The 16,230-nt window shown below is 49.6% G+C and overlaps 1 long non-coding RNA gene across 1 annotated transcript; it reads right to left on the reverse strand.

Moving 5' to 3' along the window:
* Positions 1–11,005: 11,005 nt before the first annotated feature.
* LOC148007764 (uncharacterized) lies at positions 11,006–14,915 on the reverse strand. Its single transcript, XR_015647295.1, has 3 exons — positions 14,851–14,915; positions 12,270–12,349; positions 11,006–11,408 (listed from the first exon to the last, which is right to left on the reverse strand). It is a non-coding gene; the product is annotated as an uncharacterized LOC148007764 (long non-coding RNA).
* Positions 14,916–16,230: the final 1,315 nt, after the last annotated feature.

Below are 16,230 nucleotides of genomic sequence, written 5' to 3' on the forward strand. Positions count from 1 at the left end.
GTCAGCAGAGGCCATCCATACTCTGCTTGGGAGGGGCAGGCAATTGGCTTTTAAATAACTCCCTGATATTTAATACCCTCCTCCACTCTGCGGCTTGCCTCTGGGGAAGGCTAATATAAATGAGTGGGCTGAGTCCTGGGGAAGCATAAGTGGTCTTGCCCCTCTTCCCTCCCGTGCACCTCTGACAAATATGATTCTGTTACTACACAGGTACTTAGGCTGGCTTTTGAGTCCATTTAGAAACTTATGTTTAGCAGAGGGCAGGGATTTAGTTTTGGTCCACTGCTGGGGTGTGACTGAGCAGGCCACTGTCTCTCAGTTCCTCTCCTGTGCTACAGGGTGGTTTGGCTAGTGGGTTGCAACTGGTCCCTCTATAGGGGTGAGATGCCATGGTTTTCTGTGATGCTCTAGGCCTCCTTCCCTTGTAGAGACCCTATGCTTCTCCATCACTCTTCTAGGGAGAGGTAAGGGGCAGGACCACTGACCCTCGAGTACAGGCAGTGGTTGGTGCAGGGCACCATAGAGTCAGAGGAGGAGTGGGAAAGAGGAAGTAGCAGAGTTGAGTTCCTTCTTTTTCTTCCCCTCCTCTTCCTGCTTCTCTCTCTTTTTCCAGGTAAAAGGAGAGGCTAAGAGGAGGAGCCCATTTGAGCCTGGGTTCTTTTGGAACTCAAGCAGGGTCTCAGCAGCTAATGGGTGTAGCTGGAGGACTTGGGAACAAACCCCTCTTCTCCAGCTGCATGGGGACAGGCTCTCAGTTGTGGACATGAGTGGGCTCAGTTCCGGCTTTGTTCATCTTCTGCATCACTCGGGACACAGGGCTTGGTAACTGTTGTCTGTGAGAGAACACTGGCTGGTTTAGAGCTATGTTTGAGTAGCTGGACGTGTGGGTCAGCGTAGAGCACTTGCCTAGCACACAACAAACCCCAGGCTCAACTTTCAGCCTTAGGGGAAAAATATCACAAATACCTTGGTTTTGGAAATTATGCTTGGGGTCATCTCAGATGGGTCATGACCCAAGGATTACATTTCCATGACCCAGGGTCTACATTCCAGGTTCTCTAATTCCAAACATGTTGTTGATGCCATTTACATGATCCAGACAGAAGCTGGGGCAGAGGTCTGGGTGGGATCTTCCTTTGCAGGATTTTCTTAGCCTCCGCTTGGGCCTTTGTGCTCTTCCTCAGCTATACAGTCTTCCTGTTTTCAGAATCACAGAATCTTGACATCAAAACACCAAGTTCTTAGAGCTGCAGCCTTGGAGAGCTGTAGAACACAGTGTCTGGGAAGCAGAGCACAGGCTCTTGTGGTGTTAGAAATAGTAATGGCGGGGAACTAACCACAGCAAGACTGTGGGAGGCTGCTCCCAGTTTCCCAAATGCATCCTACCACTCTGGTCTATGCTTTCATGTCGTGCCTTCTCACACCGACTTTGGTTTGACCACTTTACTTCTTTGGGATAATGGCACGTCAGTAAGTGTGTAAGTAGGAGAGTTGGAAAGTGCTTGTCCTGCAGCCCCCTGACTTCCCTAGAGTTGCTATGAGCAAAACCACAAAGATGAGACCAGAAGTTAGCCATCTCATCTGAATCCCCCAAGATCAACCAGATCCTAGGTGATATACCCAACTGCAGCTGCTCTGGGACCCCAGCTGCCCCACACTACCGAACAGATCCAAGCCTTTCTAACTCACATAGTTGAGTACTCAGATCCTTACCTGGCTGGGAGCTGTCCTCCGGCTCGGCCTGTCGATCTGTCCATGGTGCTGAATCCATTCATCCTGATTATTGCTCTTTCTCACACCGTGAGTGGTGGTTTTAAGCTACTGAACCGTGGAGCAATGTTATCCAGCAGAAAGTACCCAAAGCAGAGTCAGAATCAGGAGCATAGAAACTCAAACACATTTCATACGTTCCCCACAATGCCAGCGTTAGAGATACAGGACCACTAATGTAGAGCTTAGTAGAAGGGACCCCAATGCCTCTTCCTTAGACTTCCCCCAGTGCTGCCCTGTCGTCTCACTCACAGAGCAGGTGACCCACTGACCCTTATTAACCCTGAGTCCTCCCCACCCTCATGGTCCCTTATTCTTAAATATTTTGTCCATTCTGTCACACAGTCTTGTTTCTCCATCCCCTGAATCCCTCATCCCTAGGAAGCAAGCTTTTCCGTATTGATGTTTCTTTTTTTTTTTTTTTGTTCTTTTTTTCGGAGCTGGGGACCGAACCCAGGGCCTTGTGCTTCCTAGGCAAGCGCTCTACCACTGAGCTAAATCCCCAGCCCCCGTATTGATGTTTCTTATGGACTCTTGCACTCAGAGCGAGACTTTCTGGACACTTACCTAGTCCAAGCACAGCAGCTGCTGTGTATTCAGAGATCCTTACCTTGTAGGGAGCTGTCCTCCAGCTCAGCTGATCTGTCCATGGTGCCGAATTCCATCATTCTGATTATTGCTCTTCCTGTCCTTATTGTGAGTGTACATGTATATGTGAAGAGTATATTCCCACTCTCTCTCTCTCTCTCTCTCTCTCTCTCTCTCTCTCTCTCTCTCTCTCTCTGTGTGTCTGTATGTATTTGACTCCCTTTCTGTCTCCTCTGTGTGTTTGTCTGCATCTGTCTGTCTGTCTCTCTTTGTGTGTGTATGTCTCTCTGTCTCTGTCTCTGTGTGTGTGTGTGTATGTGTGTGTGTGTGTGTGTATACATGTGCATGTAAAATCCAGAGAACAACCTGAAGCTTTATTCCTCAGACACTGTCCACTCATTTTTAGAGATAGTCTTTTGCTGGCCTGGAACTCACCAAGGATTGCAAAATGACTGGCCAGCCAACCCTAGGAATCCACCTGTTTCTACTTCCCTAGCATTGGGGTTACAGGGATATGTTACTATGCCCAGTTTTGTTTGTGTGTTTAAATGTGACTTCTGTGGCTGAAAGGGATGGCTCAGAGGTTTAAAGCAGGTACTACTGCTGTAGAACATTGGAGTCCAGTCCCTATAACCCATGCCCAACAGCTCACGCAGCTTCTTGTAACTCCAGTTTCAGGGGTTCTAATGCCTGTGGCTTCCTTAGGCACCTGCACGCATGCAGGCATGCACACCACACACACACACACACACACACACACACACACACACAGAGAGAGAGAGAGAGAGAGAGAGAGAGAGAGAGAGAGAGAGATCTAGATGCTATATTTGTCTATCTGAATCTGGCTTATTTCACTTAACAGTGATCTCTAATTACATCCAGTTTTCTGTGAATGTCATCATCGACTCTTCTTTACACCCAAATAAATGTCCCTGTGTATGTGTATGGTCTTTATCAACTCATGTGTAGATGGGCACCTAGGCTAGCTCCATGTCCTAACCCCGTGCATGCCAGCAAGCATGAATGAGCACACTTCTCTGTGATGTTCTGACTTAGAGTCCTCTGGGTAAATCCTCAGGGTGGTTATGACTGGACCATGTTTGTTCTTTCCCGAGTTTTTTGAGGAACCTCCATACTTGCTCCCATAGTGGCTATACCACTTACATTCCCCCTGGCCGCAAATAAGCAACCCTCTTTTCCCACCTCCTCACCACCATTCTCTACTGTTTTCCTAGTGATTGCCTAGAATGGTGCTACTCCTTACGGCAGGGTATCTACCATATCTTAGCGTCCCTGCCCCCAGGACTTCTTAGAGAGATCACTGGCCTGGACTGCTTAATGCAAAATGGTATTCAGTGATAGAGACGAGTAGTAATTGACCACCCCAACAACAGTGTGAGTCAGACAAACCCGAATTAGGCTGTAAATAACCCAGGAGCGGAGACTCTGGGCCTTTGAGAGGTCAAGCAGGAAGGGCAACACTGGAGTAATATTTATTAGATAATAAACACAGATGGGATTTGCTGTTTTGGACAAGGAAGACTCTACTTTGAAATGCAGAGAAACATGTGGGCACTTCAGAAATAGAGGGACATCATTGCAAAGACAGATGAGCAGAAAGGGTTCTAGGCACAGACAGAAGCAGGCCATAGTCATAGACCCCACAGGCCGGGCCACACTTGTTGCACAAGAATGACCAGGCAAGCTTGCTCCCTAGGAAGGCTGGCCACCCAGTCATCTTTTTCCAAAGCGCAGCTTTCATGTGACCTCCCACACACTGGAAATAGAAATGACAGCTATGGAGTGCTCTGGGGTAAGAGGCCAACCAAATAGGGAGGAGGTCTGACCTTTGATGCCCCTGGATGTCATCTGGATGAACACTGTGGCCCTGCACCGGAGCCTGCACCAGGCTCTGTGCATGAAGGAGACCAAAGAAGCAGATGCGTCCTCCAGGAAGTGTCTCCCCCAGGGGCCCAAGGACACACCTGGAAGGCATTAGCAGCAGCTCCAGCACCAGGTGAGAGGCATGCTGGGAACATGTGGCGGCCTCCCCACTCACTGGCAGTGGTGCCTGAGGACACCTTGGCTCAGAGCTGTTCCACTGTCTTTCCCCCAGCTCCAGTCATAAATGCAGAGCACAGCACAGGCCCTAGCTCCCAATCGTTGAATCATTGGCCATCCCTCTTCAGTTCTCCCCAAACCTTTGATTCAAGGTCTTCCAACCTTCCCAGTGATGTTCGTCTTTTAGGAAGCCTTCCACTGGCCCTGGTTGCTCTTCCTCAGCTTAGGCTCAGAGTTTCTGTGAGCCAGCCTGACCTATTACCCTTCCTGTGGGCCCATGCATCTTTGCAACTGGCAGCTTTGCCCAGGTCCACATCACTCCTCTACTCAGCTGAACCAGTTGCATCTCTGCATAGCTCATGGTAGGTCCTCCTCTAACTTCCCTGCCTTACGCTGGCCACTCCTCACCGAGATGCTCTGTTGCTTGCTTACTCCAGTGAGTCTTGGTTCCTAGATTTCCCTGGTTGAGTCCCATAGAGAAGGTGGTCACCCCCAGGTAAGGTTGGAATGGCTTCCTCTTTCCTCCATGGGGGGGTGTCCCGGGTGATCTCTCTGTGACTGTGGTACCTTGGAAGACAGTGGATGGGCAGGAAGACCTTGAACTTGGACCAAAACATTGATTCTTGTTGCCATGCGTATTTCTGGGTTTAGGACAGATAGCTCCAGATGACGGGGCGATGGCAGAGAGCACACAAGGAGCTCCCTGTGGGGGTAACCCCCCCTCTTCCCCTAGTATTCAGAATCCCTGGGATGCAGGGAGGTGAGCAGCTCTTCCCATGCTTGGCACGGGCCCTTAGCTGCTTTAGTTTGCCTCAGCCAATGCATCCCAGCCCTGCTTCTCAGAGGGTAGGGGAAGGAAAAGGGGCCAATTGGAAATTCAGAAAAGGAAAGGCTAAAAAGGAGCCCACAATGGGCACTAATTAGCTACTGTGAGAAAGGAAAAGGAGGTCAGAGGGCTGAGGATCCTTTGGAAAGAAAGCACTTAGCAGGCAGAGCTCAGCTGTTCTTGTCCTTCACACTGCCTGGCATAGGCCTTGGCCCCCGTGCCCACCTGATGTGGGATTCCAGGCTCCACAGCCACCCACAGACCCTGCTGGATCTTCTTCAGAGGAGGCAGCTGGCTGAAGGGAAGAGGGAGAGAGGATGGTCAAGGGAAGAGGGAGGGAAGGCTGACTTCACTGTGTACGCACCACTGTGTGTACCCAGCACAATGCACATAGAACATTACATGTGATCAAATTTACGTCTTTCATTGCCTCTAAAATGTAGATTGTGCCTGGGGTCTTTAAACTCAGAGATGGCCTCTCAGAAGAAGTGGTTGGTTTAAGACCAAGGAGTTTGAAAGTTGCCCATCAGAGGGGAGGCGGGTTCAGGCTTGCCACCTGCCTTGGGTGCTGAGACAAGAACACTTGGAGGGCAGAACTGTGGCCTGCGGCACCCTAGTATCCCCAGTGATCATTCCAGGAAGGATCAGGTACGAGGTGAGTGTTGAGAGGAGCTGCTGAAGTCACTGAGCCAGGAAAGAACAGAAAGAGGGAACAGGTAGGGAAATGGTGGATGTGCTCAGATAGAGGGGAGCTCTTCCCAGCCCACAGCATTCCATGCAGTAGATTCCAGGAGCCTACATTGGTCCCTGAGCATAGCTGTTGCCCAGACACAGGGCAGGAAGGTGGGGATGGGGAGGTAAACATGAAATAGATCATTTGCCTTCCTCTCTTTACCAATCCTCATCTTCCCAGATGGTTAAATTGAAGCAGAAAACCAAACCAAATGAAGAATGTTTAACCCTTGCTGGAGCCGAGCCTCCCCAGCCAGAGCTGAGCGTTATCACCAGCAGGCCAAGCACTCAGAGCTGAGCTGTGATTCAGGTTGGGTGATGGACACTGGGGAGCAGAGGGTATACGGGGCTTCAGGAAGGGCTACTGTGGTCACCATGTCTCTCCACATAGACTGGATCTTCTGGCAGAGAAAAATGTCCATAACAAATACGTTAGGCATAGGAAAGCCAGCCCTTAGCTGTCCCTGCCTGTAGCCACTCTGGAGTAGCAATGGGAAATAAGACAGGAAATAAGACAGACATGTGGGGGGCCATAGTGAACAGAGCCGGGTTTAATCTTCACAAACTCCACAGGCTGGGGATGTGGATCAGTGGGCAGACTGCTTGCCTTGCATTCGCAAAGCCTTGGGGCTCTATCTTCCAGCTCTTCAGAAGCCGAGCGTGGTAGTGTATGCCTGCAATCCCAGCAGTCAGGATGTAGAGTCAGGAAGATCAGGAATTCGGAGTTCATGGTGGACTATGTAGTGAGTTTGACACCAGCCTCAGATGCATGAGACCCAAAACAAATAAAATAAAAATCAAACCAACATTGCCCTGAAAGGGATCAGCCCTGTTTAAAGACAAGAAAACTAACTCAGGTTGTAGGGCGCTCTTATAACCCCAGCACACTAGAGGCCAAGGCAGGGTCACGTTGAGTTCCAAGCCCCCCTGGGCTATAGTAGGAGAGCCTGTCTACAAAATCAAAATAAGCTGAGACAACATAAAGACAAAGAAACAGGGGTGGAGAGATGCAGCTAAGGTTCCGGGAAGCTGGGGTCCCACCACTGGGCTGTTGACTCGGGCTCTTCATCCTTACGATCACCCTTAAAGTTGCAGCAAGAAGCCCAGCTCTCCACACCCACTGGCCATTAGGGGCCCCTTGGTGTTGTGAAGTGTGTCTGATTAGACTCGTCAGCGCCCAGCGTGGGACATGTGTGCACTTAAGACAGATCACCGTCATCCTTGGCTGAGATGTTGCGTTGGGGTTTCTAATCACAAATTACTCCTGCTGGATCCCATTAAGCTTCCTCCTGTGCTGGCTTTTGTGTGTGTTCTCAATAATCATACAAAAATCTGAGAGCTGTGGTTAGCTAAGTTTATTTTCTAGGTCTTAAAAATAGGCAGCCAAGCTTTTATTAAGACACAGTATTGTCAAGCGAGTGCCTTGTGCAGTGTTATTAATACATGGCATAAACTACTTGAATTCCACCGTTCCCCAAGTACAGGGACTCAGAGCAGAACAGACATTTATCATCCTCTCAGAGATCACGTTCATTTAAAAGGTGGGTTTTCCGTGGTGATGGTACACACCTTTCATCACTCAAGAGGCAGAGGCAGGTGGATCTCTGAGTTTGAGGCCAGATCAAGTTCCAGGACGGTCAAGGCTACACAGAGACAGCATGTCTTGAAAAACTGAAAAACAAACAAACAAACAAAAATCCCGTAGGGGCAGGGTTTCACTTCTGTTTTAACTCGCTTCCAGCCAATGACTGCCTATGACAGGCAAGTAGTCTGTGTTGACAGCAACCTTTCTGGGTGCTGCTCTTCACGGCTCATTGAAAAGTCTTCAGATTTGGTACCATTAGCACAGACTGCAGAAAAACCAGGGGGTAAACTGGGTATGGTGGCACGTGCTTCTGGTCTCGGTACTTGGGGAGTGGAGCCAGGAAGACTGAGGTCGGGCTGGGGCGAGGGCTCGCTGAGTAAGCTCACTTGGGCAAGCATGAGGAACTGAGGTTGAACCCTCAGCGCCAGCGTGCATGTTTATAACACCAGTGTTGGGGGGTGAAAATGGGGGGATACCTGAGGCTCACTGGTGAGCCAACCTGGCCAAACGAGGAAACTTGAGGCTCAGTTATAGACCCTGTCTGAAGAGAATAAATGAGAGTGACAAAGACATCACATGAGTACACACTCGTGCGCGCGCACACACACACCCACACACATGCATATACCACACTAGATGCAGGCATGTACCCCCTCTCCAAGGAATTTAAGGCTGCATTTGGCAAGATTTGAATTAGGGGCTAGCTTGGGCTGCAAAAGACCCTCTCCCCCCTAAAAATGTAATCAAGCTAGCCTCTCCTCTCCCATGATAGAAATTTGAACCTTTGCAAAAGACCTTTGCATTTCAGACACAGTCCTTCAATAGGAGTCCAGATGCTGGACCAAACTGTGATGCACGGAGCTACCTTGCTGTATGGACAGTGTCAAGATCCAGTGACAGCTAGATGGAGGACAGTGGTGCATAGCCTCGTGCTCTCTCACTCAGTCGGATGCATTGCGAGGGATCTGGGTAAGGTTAATAAAGCACACCCATGAGGTCGTGGTGGGATAGTGGTGATACTGCACAGAAGCACAGACTTCCAAAGTGGTCCACAGGGAAGGCCAATAGGGCTCAAAGGCATGGTAGTAAATTTCAAGTTTCCATTAGGACTCAAGGCTCGGATGAGGGAGATGAGAAGGAAGCACTGTTCTCCATAGCTCGCTTAATTGTGAAAACCCTAAGCAAAGCAAGAGATGGGTGGAGTTTATATCAGAATTCAGGTTCTGCTGGGTGTGGTGCTGCACACTGTTGCGATAAATATTAAAACAAAACAAAACAAACAAACCAAAACAAATCAAACCAAAACAAACAAAAAAACCCTGGTGTGACCCGGTCCTGCACGTACCACTCCGAGCTTCTCTCCCAGGCTCCCTCTGACCCGGCGTCCACTCTCTTGCTAGTTCCAGCTCTGTTGGGCCATAGGAACTAGCGCTAATTTATCTCAGCAGCTCCACGCTGGCCCATGGTACCCTCTAACCCCGGCAGTGCAGGTCGTTCCAGTATGGCACCTTGCTACACTGTTTTGCTTTCACTCACAGTTCTCTTGGTGGGTTGTTACCATGTCAAGCATATATGTCCCAAGTCCATGGCAGGCTTGGTGCATCCTACCACCGCACCTTCTCTTGAGCTCAATTAAGTCGTCACGTGAAAGAACACACCACACACAATTACCTCTGATCCAATTGATGAGATATAATTTGCCCATCTAGACAGCACAAAATCCTGTACATACCCATCCCTTGAAAGTAGTCGTAACAACCTGTATCTATGCGCAGAACAGAATCTTAACATCTGCAGCCATTTTCTCCTAGCTCCTTCTAAAACCTGTTCCCGCCCCCCTTTCTTCTTGACTAATGACAGGCTTGTTTATCTTGTCTGTCTTCACCTGCATAATGACATCAGCCTACAGCACACCTTTAACCCTAGCACTCAACACAGAAGCAGGTGGATCTGTGTGAGTTCAAGGACAGCCGGAGTGACATAGTGAGATGCTCCTGTTTTTGTGAGACCCTCTTGTTGTTGTTGTTGCTGTTGCTGCTGCTGCTGCTGCTGCTGCTGCTGCTGCTGCTGCTGCTGCTGCTGCTGCTGGTGGTGGTAGTGTGTGTGTGTGTGTGTGTGTGTGTGTTTGTGTTTGTGTTTGTGTTTTTAAATCCAGGTTCATTGTATTCTTGGGTAGATGCTTCATTTCTTCATGGAAAGTTCTGGACATAGGAAATAGCACTCAATATGATTTGTTGGAAAAGAAAACAACAAAAAAAAATTCTTGTGTCAGTGCTACAGTTCCTGAATGAGTAGAAAGAGCCTTTCCTGGCTTCTTTTCTGGGCCTGTCCTTGAGCCAAGCTTGCGATGCTGACATGGAAACTCCAAGTCCTGGGGCAAGCTGAGCTCCTGGTCTGGGAGGAGAACCCCGATCCCATGCCACAAGAGATGAATGTGACAGCACTGGGGGCCACAGGATGCTGTCGGGACCCAGGGGAAGCCAGGGTTTCAGGGTCTCCCTAAAATCTGCTTAAGCAGTTCCTGGCCTGAGCACCCAGTCCTTAGGCTTGTCTAGGAGTCCAGGCAGGCAGAGTAGACCACAGTTCTGACACCTCACCTCTGCTCCCCAGTGCTCAGGGGCACTGAGGCCCACTGCAAAGTCCCAGGAGGAGCAGACCTTGAGAGGAGGCTTGACAGTCTCCCCTTTGTCCCCTTCTCATAAATGGGAGGCAATAGCAGGGGTTGGGTGGGAGTCCTGGAAGGCCCTTGGGAATCAGTGGAGGTGGTGCCCTTTGGTGCAGTAGGTGGCTTCAGGGTTTTGACTCTGAACACTTTTCCTCCATAACTCTCCTGCTGAGCCCTGCAGCTGTCCCTGCAGGTGAAATGGGCTGGGGACCCGTGTTCAGGGCCAGGTGATATTCTAGGAACAGATGTCCTAGCAATCATGTGGAGCAAAGAAAGGGACCAGCCCAAGCTTAGGGGCCACAAGGGAGAAAAGGTGAAACACGGACAAAGGTTTCTTTTTTTTTTTTCTTCTTTTTTCGGAGCTGGGGACCGAACCCAGGGCCTTGCGCTTCCTAGGCAAGCGCTCTACCACTGAGCTAAATCCCCAACCCTCGGACAAAGGTTTCTAAGGTGGGAGATGAGGCCCAGTGGGCTGGAAACTGGGAAGAGGTGGTGTGTGTGTGTGTGTGTGTGTGTGTGTGTGTGTGTGTGTGTGTGTGTGTCTATGTGTAGTTGTTGACTTATACCCTACTCAAACAAAGACCTTCTTCAAGATGTTGACCTTAGCCAAACAGTGTAAAAACTTGCATCAGGTGCTCAAAACCATCCTGGTCTACACATCAGGTACAAGGCCAGCCTGGGCTACTACAGGAGACCCTGCTCCCCCAACTTACCCCTCCCCCCAAAGGAGTTGACCTTTATCCCAGAGGTCAGAAAGAACTGAGGAGAGGTGGGCTGAGAGGTGCTGCCAGTTTATTGCATTTCGTAAAGACCACTTTCACGGCTTGATTGACGGGGCAAGGTACAAGAGTAACTCAAAACTCAGAAGAGTATGGGAGAACGAAAGACTGGGATTCTGGGGGTGGGGGAAGTGGTGTGGAGATGCAGAGAATTGGGGGTGCTGGGGATGGGAGACAGACTGCATACAGGGAGTCACAGCCCGAGGTCTTGGTTCCTGGTTTGTGGATGGCGGGGACTTTTGTGGAGAAACAAGGTGAGGTATCTGGCGAGTGGGAAGGGTGAACTTAGCTTGGTACTGATGAAGTAAGGCTGAGTAATTGGACATCTCGGAACCTGACAACTGACACATGAACTCTTGGAACAGCTGCCGCAGGAACAAGTAAGTTTGCCCCAGAAGACTCCTAAGTTCATGTGGGGTAGAGAAAAAGACTTCTTTTGGTGAGAATGGGTGCTGGGAATGAATCCAAGCCCTTCATACATACTCGGCAAGTACTTTACCACTGAGCTATATCCTCAGCTCGCTAGAGGAGACTTCTGTATTCATTAGCTATCCTTTGGGAGCCTGCCCATGCCTACAGTCTAGGTGATCTGAGTCACCCACCCCTAGGGAGTAGTAAAAGCATCTTTTCCAACTATTCCTGAGTCCAGCCTTCATCCCTGGCTCTCTGCAGCCTCCTCCTCCTCCCACAGAGAGGGTTCTGGAGGCTGCTGACCTCAGCAGGATACATGCCCCACCCAGCCTCTCCAGCCCTGCGGCTGCCACCCAAGTGTAGATGCTGGACTAGAGTCCAGCAGAAGCTGCTGAGGTAGTGCTGGCATGGACTGCTAAGCTGGCTGGCTGCCCTGCTCAGACTCCTGCACTCCAGCCTTGGCCTGGGCCTTCCTCTTCCCAGCAGCCCCCACTCCACTGCATCCCTCTCTCTCTGCAGCTCTCAGCCATAGGACATCCAGTGGCCCAGCCTGGAGAGTCTAGGGGCACACAGAATTAGGGGTGCCCCTGGAAGGGGGAGGAAAGGGAGTTGGGGAAGAGGCAAAAGAGACATAGAATGTCCTTATTGGGCTGCACAACCTCCAGATTAGTCAGTTTTATAGATTTGCTGAGGAAATATGCCAAGGCACAGAGAGGGGGAGCAAATTGCTAAAGGATGCACAGCACTCGAAGTAGACTCCTTGTACGTTAGAAGGGGTGGAAAGGGGTTCTGAGGATGTTGTGAGAGGGTGTAGGGAGGCCTAGGGTCTGGGGATGTTTTGGGGAGTCCAACCTGGTTGAGGTAGACTTTTCTGTACATAACCAACTTCCCACCATTGAGGAGTCCTGCCTTCGTCCATCTGATTAGGGAATCTGTAGGAAAGGGAATAGGCTTTCCATTAGCGTGGAGTCCTGGGAGGCTGCAGGTCGGCCCCGAATCTCTACCATCTGTCTATCCAAGCGAATGAGCTTGCAGAATAGAGTAAATGGGAAGCAAGGGGTTGAGGCTTACACTGCAGATAAGAGAGACACAGAAGAGCCTCAGAGGGGCCCAAATTCCACAACAGAGCAGCCCTGCCCCACTTGGAGAGGGAGGTTAAACCTCAAAGCCTGGGAAATGGGAGATAAAGGCAGTAGAGAGGAGGCCAGCCCCTCCTCAGAGCTGGAAACCTCTCAGCACAGACCAGACTGATAACGTGCTCATCCTTATGAGATGTGGGAGCTCGGGGCTGTTCCCATCTAGGCTCAGTGCCCAGCCCAAGATAAGGATGGTTACTAGGATGTGCTGCGGCTGCATCAGCTCTGCCACTGGCCCACAGCTCGGAGCTGGCAGCCCCAGAAAACTCCCAGTGGCCTTTGCATCCTGAGGCCGCTCTGGAAGTAGAGAACCAAGCCTCTTGTTAATTTCATTACGTGGTTTTTTTCTTCCTTCCTTCCTTCCTTCCTTCCTTCCTTCCTTCCTTCCTTTCTTTCTTCCTTCCTTCTTTCCTCTTTCTTTCTTTCTTTCTTTCTCTCTCTCTTTCTTTCTTTCTTTCTTTCTTTCTTTCTTTCTTTCTTTCTTTCTTTCTTTCTTTTGGAACTGGGGACTGAACCCAGGGCCTTGCGCTTGCTAGGCAAGCACTCTACCACTGAGCTAAATCCCCAACCTCTTTCTTTCTTTCTTCCTTCCTTCCTTTCCTTCCTTCTTTCCTCTCTTTCTTTCTTTCTTTCTTTCTTCCTTTCTTTCTTTCTTTCTTTCTTTCTTTCTTTCTTTCTTTCTTTCTTTCTTTTGGAACTGGGGACTGAACCCAGGGCCTTGCGCTTGCTAGGCAAGCACTCTACCACTGAGCTAAATCCCCAACCTCTTTTTTTCTTCCTTCATTTCTTCCTTCCTTTCTTTCTTTCTTTCTTTCTTTCTTTCTTTCTTTATTTCTTCCTTTCTTTCTTCCTTTCTTTCTACAGGATCCCATGTAGCCCTGGTTAGTTTGCAACTTGCTATGCAAACCAGGCTAGCTCCAGAGTCACAGTAATCCCCCACCTCTGTCTCCCAAGTTCTGGGACAAAAGGCCTGCACCACAGTACTCCACAGGCTTGTTTTGAATATATGTTTCTTTTTCTTTTTTTTTCAAGTGTGCTCACCACAGGAAACTTGAGGAATAGAATCAGAAGGCAATAGGACCACATTTGTTTGACCAGTGTCTGTCTAGTCTTTTCTTCCTAGTCATCTTTATCTCTTAACTGTGCTAATGCTGCTCTTTTTAACTGATTGGCTTTGCTTTCTACGCCTTTTGTTTCAAACAGAGAAAGTACAGAAAGATTAGACGAAATAAAGGAAAATATTACCCTCTGTTTCATTATCCCATCAATCAGCATGTGAAAACACTGGAATAGTTATGTGAACAATTTTCTGTGTTTCACATCCTTCCTCTCCCCTCCCTTCCTCCCCTCTCCCCTCCCCTCCTCTCCTCTCCCCTCCACTCCTTCCCTCTCCCCTCCCCTCCATCTCTCTCCCCTTTCTTCCCAGCACAGGGACCAGCTGTTGCAACCCCAAAGGTTAGTTCTGAAATCTTTTCAACAAGAGAATAAATTGGAAGCATGTGATTCATCTCCCAGCTCAAGCGTTTATGCAGAAGAACCCTGGATGTACTGTGTTTGGTGCTGGGCCTCTGGACAAAGAACAGGGCAGCCCTCAGGTACTTTGCCACCCTGCTCCACTGAGCTAGCCCGAAGAGAAGGTTTCAGAGAAAGCAACCAAAGAAAAGAATTAAAGAGACTCGGGAGTAAAATTGGGTTTGGGGATGAGGCGGTATGTCCCTGCAGCAACTTCTGGGTGGGTTAGTCAAACTCAGGTTTGCAGACCTCAGCTGATTCATCCCAGGATCCAAATGTCCAGCAACACCCGTCATCTTTGTTATCTCATGGCACAACCCAAGACAAAATCCCAACCTTCTCCCATGGTGCTGCCTGGCTTTCTCTTCCATGGTAGACTTGAGGAGTGCACACCTAAACACCTTTCCCCTCCCACCTGCAGGGCACCACTCTGTCCCGCTTTTGTGATGAGCCCCCTTTTCACCACATTGTCCTAGTGGTGGTCAGTGACATGGCAGGAGCCCCCAGAGGGCAGCTCTTTTCGACCAGCAAGTCTTCTTGTTGGGCATTTCAGGCATTTGGCAAAGGGTTTCAGGCAGGCCCAGCTAAGGGGAACTACAGAAGCACCTAGTCTCGCAGAGTTAACTGAACTTAGCCAGCTTCATAAGGGAGAATGTTGGCTCACCATTTTTAAAACTCTTGGGGTCAGAACTCTAGTCAGACTGATCTCTGTTCACATCACGCCCATGATTCCAGTATGCTGTCTATGCCCAAGAGGTGGCTACTGATCTGAGACACTGCCATACCTGCCTTAGTCTTATCTTGACACACCATCCAAGTCAGACCTGGACCCAGCAAGGCCTCCTGCTTCAATTCCCCATTTCCTGCGTCGCTTGAGGCTCCACCCACCATAACTATTACCTCACAACTATGATGTACTCTGTGTTCTCCACCCAATGACCACTCTCCACCCTGTCAGCCTAGTTATCTTTCACGAATTCATTCTTCCTTTACAGCTATAAAGATGTCACTGCCTCCTCTGGAGAACCTTCCAGAACTGGGCTTAGAGACTTCCCTGGCTTGTTACTTGCTCTGTGCTCTGCCCATAAAAAACTCTGTTACACCACTAGACACAGAGCATAGCAGGACATGGTGCTTGCTTCTCTGTCCTTCCAAGCCACAGAGGCAGAAGATGAAGCTGGAGAGGTCACAGGGCTTTGATACATAGCTAAAGAGAGAAGCATCAGGGTTGGGGATTTAGCTCAGTGGTAGAGCGCTTGCCTAGCAAGCGCAAGGCCCTGGGTTCGGTCCCTAGCTCCGAAAAAAAGAAAAAAGAAAAAGAAAAAAAGAGAGAGAGAGAGAGAAGCATCCAGGGAATGGAGGGTTAGTTCCCAGAAGGAAGATGGAGGTGGGTGTGGATTCACTATTTTTCTCCCCCTGGACTTCTTCCGTCTGTGTTGGTTACCAGGTCCAGAAGTGCCCCCAGTGAAGCCATGGCATCTGAGGTCCCCACCCCTCCCCTCAAGTGCCAAGCCCAAACCCCAATCCCCTGTTATGTAAGTGAATTATCCCCTGTCCCTAACCAGAGCCAGCCAGATCTCCTTCTAATTGATTTAATCTCCTCATACAGAGAGCGAGGCCGGGGTTGAAGAGATAGCACTGATCAGGAGCCAACACGTCAGTGACATGGGCACACTCATTACAGGGAAACTGGGTCATGGATTGGCTCTTAGTAGCGCTGATCCTCCTCTCTAGTCATTTGGGGTGCATGAAAGGGCATTTTCAGCAACTCCTCGTTCCTCAAGTCCCAGGCTTCCATGGAGAGAAGCTGCGATCCCATAAGACTCTTGTCTCCCTCTCAGATCTCCTCCAGTCCTGGACAGAAATTCCTTGCATTCTGCTCTGAGCATGGGATACAGAGAAACCTAATTTGTTGAGGAATGAAGAGATGAACAGATGTTTAATTTAGGGGGTGTAGGAGGGGGGGAGACCTTAATTTACCTTCTGCAATGAGTACATCTGCACTCTGTGGCTTCCTTGAAAGAGGATGTTCAGACCTCCCTAGATGCCTTCAGGGACGGGAAGTTCACCCCTAGGACAGTCCTTCTCTATGTGGGAACCACCTAGGAGAAGTTCTTTCTCATATGGGGCAGAGACATCAGTCTTGGGTTTCTCTTTGAAATTAA

This window comes from Rattus norvegicus, chromosome 1 (assembly GCF_021556685.1).
Source record: "Rattus norvegicus strain SHRSP/BbbUtx chromosome 1, alternate assembly SHRSP_T2T, whole genome shotgun sequence".
In the NCBI taxonomy this organism is placed as follows: Eukaryota; Metazoa; Chordata; class Mammalia; order Rodentia; family Muridae; genus Rattus; species Rattus norvegicus.